General features: G+C 36.6%; 1 long non-coding RNA gene across 1 annotated transcript; it reads right to left on the bottom strand.

Annotated features, from left to right (window-relative positions):
• Positions 1-10,546: 10,546 nt before the first annotated feature.
• On the bottom strand, positions 10,547-11,016 carry LOC124455307. The gene is made up of 2 exons (XR_006951795.1): positions 10,986-11,016; positions 10,547-10,870 (listed from the first exon to the last, which is right to left on the bottom strand). It is a non-coding gene; the product is annotated as an uncharacterized LOC124455307 (long non-coding RNA).
• Between the last annotated feature and the right edge of the window lie 207 nt (positions 11,017-11,223).

Here is an 11,223-nt window from a genome sequence, read left to right as displayed (position 1 = left end):
TTTCAGTTTAAACTACAGATCCAAGAAAGAAAGTATAGTTATTTTTTAATCTTGAGTGTGAGTTTACCATTTTACACACCAATTATCTTAAAGAGTAACAATCCACCGAACACCACGATGCACAACATCATCCTACAGATTACCCTGCTGTAAAACACCACGATGTGGAAAGTCATTCTACAGACTACTAAACTACCATACACCACGATGTTGAACAACATCCTATAGACTACTACCCTACCAAACACCACGAATGTTGATACCACCCCTGGAAGAACACATTTTACTATACGTGTTATGAAATGTTATAGTGTTATTATACGTGTTATTATTAATGTAAAAGAATACTTCATATAACGCAAAGTGAATGTTACTCACTTGCTGATTCATTAAAGACAGATAATATTGAAGTTCAGAATGGCTGGTGATCAATATTCCTTCGCCTTTCGAGTCATATTGAGGTCGACCTGCACGCCCTAACAATTGAAGGACATCTAAAGCACCCAGCTCGACCCAACGACCTTTCTCAGGATTGTAAATCTATTTGTAGAAATTTCGAACGATATATATATCAACAGGCGGAATTATATAAAACATTCCTGAAATCTAATCGCATCTTTCGATTTGTATAAGCAGAATGACTATTACCTACGTGGGTATTGGAGATGATGTTAAAATATATCCCTACAGGACACCCGAGTCCCTTACGTATAAGTAGAACGATTAAAACACACGCGAGTGTTGGAGTTAGTGTACACATACATCCCCAGTACACACCTGAGTTCCTTTAATTATAACAGTGTGAGCAGGAAGATTGACGCCCCAAGCGAGTGTAGCAGTTGAAACAAGGACTTGAATGTTTTATCTGCAAACAAATCCTCGACCAAAGTTCTGTCCACTCTAGTCATTCCTGCATGATGAATAGCAAAGCCATAGGGAAGATCTTTCAATTCGCCATTCTTCACTTGATCAGCTTCCGTCCTAAAATCAATTATTTTAACTATGGAGGGTCATTTATTATTTGTATGATTTACAAAGGATAATGGTGGATACTGTAGTACGTCCATAAGAGGTCTTTGTACTTGTACATACCTCAACACTTCCGTGCTAGCTGAATCTTCTCTCAAAAACAAACCAAGTGTATCTTTGTCTAAGCACATATCACGAACAGCACGAGCTGTTTTACCCGTTTCCTTTCTTGAGTGCACGAATATTAGTATTTGATTTCTTCCAGCGTTCTCCATAACTTTATCGTACACAATATCGTTCATCATCTATACAATATACCACCTCTTATCATACAATATCATTCATCATCTATACATTATACACCCATTTATCAAACAATATCATTCATCATTCATAAACGATACATTCCAGTCAAAACATCGATACATTCCAGTGTGCTATTCATGACTGAATTACTGTGGACAAAGCAAACATACACATCAAGGTTGAAAAGGTGTAGTTATTCGCTGTTTCCACTGCTTCTTGTAAAACTGCTGCAATTTCATTCGCATTTTCTAAAGAGGTTAGAGGCTTCATCATTTGAAATTTATTGTTGATCATTTGAAATTTGAAACCTTGATTTGTAAAACAAAGAGGGAATTTATGTTTCAGTACCTGGAGCTTTGATTGTACATAATGACTTGTTGGTATTGTCCATGCCTGGTATTCTTGGGTTCTGAGAAATGTTAAAATGTTATCACTAGTGATGCACCATTATACATATTTTAACGATATACCAATTAGCAGATATTAAAATGCCGATATTGTGCCGATACCGATATTTTTCGCCATTTTACGAAACTTAAGCATCATAAAGTTTGCCAATTTGTGCTCACCATTGACTGTTCATTTCATAAAAAAATATAAAATTCAAAGCGGTTATTTACACTGCAGCCATATTTCACAACACAACCCAATTGTCAATGGAAATTGACATCATGTGGAACTAAAAAGTTTAAAGTAGTATTAATTTAACAAAAATTGTTAAGGTAATATATATTTAGTATTGTTAACAGTGCTGCCACCACTCGTAGGGGAAATCCTCTACAGTAGCGGGATTTAGTGGTTTGTAGGTGGTAGGGGAAGCCTACGGGGAAAACTTTAAATTGTAAGGGTATTGTAGGGAGAAAAAAAATCATTTAAAAATGAGCATCATTTTTGCCCAAAATACTCTTTTCTTCCTGTGTTCTCACCATTTAGCAAGTGATTGTAACAGAATCTTTCTTCTGGCATAACCATATGATGTTAAACTGTCAACTCATTTCACTAATATTGAAATTAAATGAAACGTGAAAGCCAGAAAGACGCAGATGACGATTAAATATCGTGGCCAGAGATTTGCTAGGAGGAAAGCGCATTTTCATAATGAACATAATAGCCCAACATAAGACTTTTAAAAAAGCCATCACGGCAATAAATCAGAAATAAAGATAAAAGGTTTTTTAATAATTACTTTTCGTCTTTAACTTAAGAAATCTTGAGATTAAATGGTATAAATTTTACTTGAGGCTTTACATAAGCATATATTTACAGGGTAGTAAACAGGGATATACCGGGCGGGAAGCGAATTCTTAATATAAATATTAAAGTCCAGCAAAGTGCTTTTAAAAGAGCCATTCAATACAAAAATAACGTATAAAAAAGAAATATTTATTTAGAAGCGTAAAGTTTTGTCTTGACTCTCAAGACATCACCAGACATGAAATTACAAGTAATTAGGGATTTATATAAAATAGTTATTTATATAATATTAAATTACATGGTGGGATGAAAAACGTGACCCCCAATAGCAAAGCCAGCACGTTTTTCACTGCTACAATGTAAATATTTTTGTGTTCAATCACTGGAAGACAATAAAATGAACCAATTTTGTAAAGACATCGAAAAATTTAAATTGTGGGAGTAAAAGATCGGGCTAATTTCGTCACTGATTACCTCCATCATAATTTCTCTAAGGATTGCATTTTTTCATGATGGCAGTCCTTCACAAGATTAGAAGGGCGAAGGCCTCCTTGTCAGCCTTACTCTCAATCAATCCTTTGTAAATCCCTTGCCACAGTATTCATATCATAAATGTTTCTTACAAACATGGATCTTACCGTGCTGTTTCAAGTTATTCTTCTTATTAAATCTTTTACCACAATGTTGACATTGATAAGGTTTCTCTCCTGTATGTATCCTAAGGTGTCGATTCAAATTACAATTCTGTGAAAATGTTTTACCACAATGCTGACATTGATAAGGTTTCTCTCCTGTATGTATCCTAAGGTGTTTTTTCAAATCCCAATTCTGTGAAAATGTTTTACCACAATGTTCACATTGATAAGGTTTCTCTCCTGTATGTATCCTAATGTGTTTATTCAAATGAGAATTCTGTGAAAATGTTTTACCACAATGTTGACATTGACAAGGTTTCTCTCCTGTATGTATCCTAAGGTGTTGATTCAAATGACAATTCTGTGAAAATGTTTTACCACAATGTTGACATTGATAAGGTTTCTCTCCTGTATGTATAATACCATGACGTTTTAAGTGAGCAAGCTGTATAAATCTTTTACCACAATGTTCACATTTGTAAGGCTTCTCTCCAGTTTGAACACTCACATGTCGTTTTAATCGTGGATTTTTTCCGCATTCATTTTTCATGTGAGCATTTAGATAGTCTTCACTACTGTACTTTCGACCACAACGTGGACATTCCCAGGGATTCGTACAAACAAGCATTGGACATCGTTTTAAATGTTTCTCTAAATAGTCGGGATAGGTATACATCCTTCCACAGTGTCTACAGCTGTAACCTCCAACTAAAAAGAAAAGTTAGAATTAGATCACAAGATAAAGAACTGAATGATTATACATAACTAAGGCACTTCGCATACGTAAACTGACTAATACATTCTGTTTGTACTTGATAATACAATGCTACTAGTGATTGCTATATAGCACACCTTGTAGAAGATAATAGCCAAGTGAAATGCCTAATAAACATTTATGGCATTAAGCTGTCCTTAACTGCAAATTTTCACTCTGATAATTTTTGCTTAATCTTTGGCAGAAAAAAATTTTGAGTTTTTTCTCAAAAGGTGAATTTGCTGGCACTGATGTGGAGATGGGTAAAGGTTTACAATAAACTTGCATGGTTTGAAGTCTGAGCTTTTCTATATCTATGAACTGTCACTTGTAGTACCAAATTTCTAACTTAACTCATTACATAGAGGTTTTCATTTTTTTTTTGAAAAAACGTAAGCAAAATGTGTTGTATTTACGCAAAAACGATGCCCACAATATATATTTTATATTGCTGTAAAACGCTGAAAATGGCATTTTCAAGGCTCTGAAATTCAAAATTTCTCAGAGGAGAATGCCTCAGACCCCCCCAGGTGCGGAGCGCCTCCGACATTTTATGACTGATGTTTGAAAAATCCTAGATTCGCCCCTGCCGGAGATTTGTCAAGAAACTATAAAAAGAAGGCAAAGTCCTACACCACAAGTCGAACAGATTCCTTTAGTGGTAGAAACAGCAAGCACGAGTAACACAACGATAAGCAACGATGAACACGAATGCGGTTAATACGAACACGAATACGGTCTATACGAACACGAATGCTATTGATACGATTACGAATGAAGTGATTAATACGAACTCTACGACTTTGAATGCCCCTATCAGAACAACACCAGCGATAATGATGCCAAAGCTTCCCAAACTTCAATTGCCATAATTCAGTGGAAAGATCACAGAATGGAACGCCTTTTGGGACTTACACAATGCTACAATTCACAGCAACGAGAGTATGTCTAAGGTAAACAAATTCAATTACCTATTCTCATTACTTGAGGGTAGTGCAGCACGTTCGATAAAGGGACTTACCTTAAAGTGTTTATATTACGAATTTTAGCCCCCCATTTTTATTAGCTAAATTGAAAGACCTTGTTTCAGTGATTTTAAATCTGGAATTATAATTGAAATTTATTGGTGAAAGTGATTTTACGGACGTTCAAAGTCACGATTTTCAGCATTTTTTTGTGAACTTTTTGATCGGTATGCTAATGAGTTGTGACCATTGAGTTGTATTATAACTGGAGCGGCTATCTCAAGCGCGGCCTTAGATATCTGATGATGCCAAAAAAATGGCGGATTTCGTCCTTTGCCGCTGAGATTTACCGAAATTGACCGCTTTTCCGAAAATTTCACAATTTCCCACCCACTCCTGAGGAAAGAGTGAGGAAAATGTATGTGTGTGTTTGGGATTCGGCAAGCAATTTTTTGATGAAAATCAAGGTAAAAACCTTAAATTCATAACAGCGAGTCAACTGTGGTTGTCAGTTATCTGCTCCTGCGAGGATACATTTATTACTATCGACGAAAAACCTATGAGGAAGTACCATCTACTAGTGATGGAGCTGAGCATGTTGAAGTATGCACTTCCATTTTTACATTTATGCTATGATTTAATTCCATATATTTTTTCTTTTGTCTTTTTTCCCAGACTGACATTGAAGAAAAGATTTTCTTTCATTTAATTCTTTCAGCTCAACCTCTCAGTAGCTGCACCAATTTGTTTTTATTGTTTACTCTTGTTTCAAACAATTAAACTGCATGTCAATTTATATAGTGCATCCATGTATCTCCTATTTGGTTTTCATCTAGGCATATTTCCTGACAATTCTAAACTCAGCAAAGAAGGTCAACAGTCTCTACTACAGTGAACAAGTTAAAAGACCTTTCCATCATTGCCCCTCTGATGGTATGTAACCTTTTGTGTTACCACTTAGATATGCTTTCCGAATAAAGTGGTAAACACAAGCAGGTAAAGGCCGAGTATTCTCCCATCCCATAGACCCACAAAACCATGGCATCAACCATCTGTATGCCACAGCTCTCAAGTACCTGAAGTAAATAAAAAGGTTGGACTAATTATTGTTGATGAAACAATGTTGATGATAACATTGTTTCTCATACAATTTACAATCTTACATATTTAATGATTGTGATGCTTGGCGGCGATAAGCGCGTCCATTCCTATCTCTCAATAGTGGCCCGACGTTTTCAAGGACAGCCTCATGAACTAAAGGCCCAAATTTGGCATGCTGTGTTATGCATGATATTTTCTCAATGCTGCTATCGAATGTCATTTTCTGCAAAGCTGGTCCTATTTCCTTACAGCATCTGTACACTAATGTGCCTTCTAACAAATCGGTATGACAGCATTGCCAATTACACCTGAAACGTGGGAGCATTTAGGTTTATAAAGTAACTTTATGTATATTACAAACAGGAGAAAACAACAACTTACCATTCACCGAGTGGAATTACGCTATCACTTCGTTGTTCTAATGTCGCAGGGAGAATTCCATCGGGATCATCTGGAGTATGCACTTCATCACCATTTCCTGCGAGCGGTTCATCGTCATGCGCGAAGTCGTTTAAATGCTCGACATAACCCACGGATTCCGAGTTCGAATCAGATACGCATTCAGACATCAAATTCGAATTATCTGAGCACTGATTTGAGGCCATACTTTCCGAAAAACTTGTTTTTTAATATTTTATCGAAAACGCTGTCATTATTTGTTTTTAAGACAAGAAAAACGATAACAAAATCACCTCCTATAATATAATATTATATTGACGGAAAAAGACGTGTTCAACTATCTACGTCACAAGTATCAATATGGCGTCGTAAAAAATTCGCAAATAGTACCCGACTTTGGAGGCAAAATTAAGGAACTTATATTTATCTGTTTAAGTCCAGTCACATGTCATAGTTCTTCAAATAATCCAAATTTTCAATTAAGCTCATAAAAAAGGGGGGCTAAAATTCGTAATATAAGCACTTTAACATCCGCAAATAATGACGCAGCAATTGCCATTCTGCAAGATAGATTTGATTGAACCCAACAGGTCATTGCCGCACATATGGATCAAATCCTACAAATATTTGCATGTTCTGAAAATCGTACTGGGCAATTGAGGTATGTTTTCGATTAAATAAGTGTTCAAGTGCGAGGACTTGATTCGCTTGGGGTATCTTCCAACTATTACGGCAGTCTGCTAATACCAATTATTATGTCCAAACTACCGAGTGAAATACGATTGCAGGTCGCACGAACAGCTACTGGTGATGTTTGGCAAATTGACAAGTTACTCAAAACCATAAAGTTTGAAGTTGAGGCACGTGAAATGAGCGAGTCATCGCGTTTGATTGAAACCCCCCAGAACAAAGATAAGCCCAACAAGCCATCGACAGCTGGAACATTTGTAGTGACAAAAAATGATAAAGACGGTGCTTGTAGCTTCAAGGTTAAATGCGTATACTGTCAAGGATCACATTATTCAGCATCTTGTGAAGAGGTAAAGGGAAGGGAAGCTTGAGTTAAAATTCTAAGGGACTCCAACCGTTGCTTTATTTGTCTGAAAAAGGGACACCAAGCAAGCAAGTGTATCGTCACAAGAAAATGTCGACATTGTTCCGGGAGGTATCACCAATCTATTTGCAGCAATCCTGCTACCAACAGTCCAGCAATTGATAACACCAATCCACAGAAAGTATCAGAAGGTGTAAACTCTCCAACCCCAACAGCTGTCACACGAACTGTCAAGAGAAGTGTTCTTTTGCAGACGGCCAGAGCTCTCGTATCAAATGGATCAAAATCGGTTCCAGCACGAATTCGCTTTGACACTGGAAGCCAAAGGTCTTACATTCGAAGGTCACTTCAAGGCCGGTTAAGGTTAAATTGGTAAGGAGACACTTCAATTAAATACCTTTGGCGAAAGCAAGAGTAAACGAGAAAGCTGCGAAGTGTTCAAGGTGAGCATTGCAAACAAGAGTGGAGGTGAGGTAGTAGAGATTAAAGCAATCGCATTTCTAACAATATGTGCACCACTTCCTACAAGGATAAATATAGACGAATATCCACATCTCCATGGTTTAGAACTTGTAGACTTTGATTCTTCCGATAACAATGGTAGCTGTGATTCAATCGACATCTTGATAGGAGCTGATCATTATTGGGACGTAGTCACAGGTGATGTCGTACGAGGAGAAAATGGTCCAACAGCGATGAGCAGCAAATCGGGATGGCTTTTGTCTGGATGGTCATCACGAAAATCAGACGGACATATTCTGAACAGAGGATTTTAGCAGCCGACTGCCTTGATAATTCTACTGTCGTAACCGATAGGGATGAGTTAACAATATCATTGAAGCGTTTTTGGGAAACTGAGAACGTTGGCATTGACTCCATTGACTCGGATAACTCACCCAAGGAACAAGATTTTGTGCGAAATATTCGATTCACTGGAACACGCTACGAAGTTGGTGCAAGTTAATTCCCGCACGGAAAAACAATCATGTGCAAATTGATGACGATTACGAACTCTGTCATAATAGATTGAGATAATTGCATCGAAAATTGCTAAAGGATCCACAAAATCTTGAAGAATACAATAATGGTATTACTGAACAATTGGCAGCAGGAATAGTCGAAAGCGTTCCGGCATCTGATAAGGATTGTGGAAAAATTCACTATCTTCCCCATCATTGTGTCATACGAAAGGATAAGGTTACTACGAAGCTACGCGTTGTATATGATGAATCTGCTACGACGAACTTGCGTACTTTTCACTAAACGATTGCTTACTGACCGGGCCGAACCTCATTCCACAAATCTTTGATTTGCTCGTCAAATTTCGACAAAACAAGATTGGGCTAGTTGCTGACATTAAGAAAGCATTCTTAATGATTGGAATTGACAAGGAAGATAGAGACATGCTTCGTTTCTTGTGGCTAAGGGATATTAGGGATCCTCATTCAGAAGTATTAAAGCTAAGGTTTTGTCGATTGGTTTTTGGTCTACGACCTTCGCCAGCTATTCTTGGAGCTACTATCAACCATCATTTGAAAACACACGAGAAACAGGAGCCAGAAACTGTTGAACACTTGAAAAATTCTCTGTATGTCGATGATTTTGTGTCCGGTGCTGAAACCAATGAAACCGCTTTGCAAATATACAAGGAAACAAAGCAGCTGATGGCCAAGTGTGGATTCAACTTGCGAAAATGGAACTCGAATTCCAGTAACGTAGTGAAGTCTATCGAAGCGTTAGAATGTAACAAGAATTTGAGCTTGATTAGTGACAAGTCAAGCGTTACTCAAGATGATCAGTACTTAACAAAGTCGACAATACACCATTTTGGCGGTTTTCATATATGTGGAAACACGTGTTTGCTAAAGAGAAAAACTCGGACAAACATGGCGGAGTAATTTTATAACAATGGTTACGACGAAGAGGTGCGCTTGGGGAACCTGCAAAAGCGATTCGCGGTATCCTGATCGTTTAAAACGAGACGCAAGTAGAAGCAAAGTATTTTTTACATTTTCCTGGGGAGAAATACTATAGCGACAAGCGAGAGCGCTGGATTCGTGGGTGTCATCGAGGTGACAGATTTGTGTGTTCGAAAGACAGTTATATTTGCAGTCTTCATTATGTAGGAGAAAATGGTCCTACTGTAGATAACCCACACCCTATGTCAGCGATACAAAGTATTAAGAATGTAAGTGTGAATTATACGAAAGCTTGCCGAACGTTTTATAGCCTTATACATCATTTTAAATTCATATAGAGAAGAAAACTAACGGGAAAACGAAAATAAACAATGACGAGGGTATATAATCCGCCACTAAAACGAGCGTCAATCTCCAAAAAAGATGCAGCAGAGGCTCTTCTTTGCTTGAGCGAAAGGGAATACGCTAAAAGAGACGCAGCTGATGGCCTCCTATCCTTATGTGAAAATAGTATAACTTCCCGTGATATCCAAAAGGACCAAGACGAACTTCTTGTTTTAAAGAAAAAAGATGCTGCTGCTCAAACCAGCCTAACTCATGAACATCTTAAAACTTATGCGACTGAGTCATTTGTTAACACCAGCAGTATACAGAAATGCATGTTTTCAGAAAATGTAGTTAATGATTCAGCCCATTATACAGGTATAAAATTTCATTTTTTACTATGTTGATTATAACGGGATATAATTGCTTATGTTGGAAGCTAGTGAAAATAATAAAGGACTTTGTGAGCTACTCTGAATTAATTTATCTGTAGGCCTTCCAGGTGAAATGTTGAAAATACTTTTTGAGTTCGTGAAAGCAAAGGCTTCCAGGCTTATCAAATGGAGAGGAAGAAAACAGCAAAATATAAACAAGAAAAAAAAGAGCAGTGCTAGGGTACAGTAATATATAATCATACATATTGCTCAAGTAAATACTCAAGTTAATAGTTGTGTAATGCAGTTAATAGCTACCTATGTATAATGAATGATAAGCACTTAATCATTTTTATAGATACACAAAACTTCTACATGGGCTAAACTTTCAGTTTATGAGCAATTTATATTCACATTGGTCAGGATCAAAAGATTCCCTAGTCTCAAGATGTTATGTGATTTATTCAAGATGTTATGTTATGTGATTTATTTTGTGTTATGTGATTTATTTACTTATTTTTTTTTTTTGTTATGTGATTTATTTATTTATTTACGACTGAAGTCATTTAGTATATTACAAGGTGTAATCCCATTAACAATGAAACCATATTTGATTCTGTTGTGTCTATCTGTGCAGCATTGGTTAATTTGCAACCACAGATTATTGCATCACCTTAAAAACATTGTATATAGAAGTTTTAAAAAATATACAATAAAATATTCCTTTGTGTTGATAAAATTAGATCAATGCAGAGTAAACAATGTGTGCAAAGTTCTGTGCCATTTATTTCTTTCCATTGTGGCATCCTTGTTACTGAACCATTTATGTTCCATGACAATGAAATCATTGGGACATTTCTCATATTTTTCAATATCCTAAAAAATGTTGCGAGATTGAAAATGTAAGCACTCTTCCCTATCTTATTGCATTGAGTATATCTTTCCTATTATTAAGCTCTAACTTGAAGAAACATGTAGTTTCCATAATTACCTTCAAAAAGTATTTAATAAAAAGTGATACAAAGGGCCTGTTCACACTTAGCTCGCTTTAAGATCGATCCGAGAAGATCGATCTGAGATCGATCTTGTGAATGACGAAGCTCAATTTTGTGAGCGTTCAAATTTAACTGACGCTAGACGGAGCCGAGCTAGTTTCCTTGACAACAAAGTGTAATATTTATATTATTGCAATCCAAATATGGCGGACGAAGTGATCGCAACCATTTTCA

This window comes from Xenia sp. Carnegie-2017, unplaced genomic scaffold, assembly GCF_021976095.1.
Source record: "Xenia sp. Carnegie-2017 unplaced genomic scaffold, XeniaSp_v1 HiC_scaffold_30, whole genome shotgun sequence".
Classification (NCBI taxonomy): Eukaryota; Metazoa; Cnidaria; class Anthozoa; order Malacalcyonacea; family Xeniidae; genus Xenia; species Xenia sp. Carnegie-2017.
This window is presented reverse-complemented; position numbering and strand designations above follow the sequence as displayed.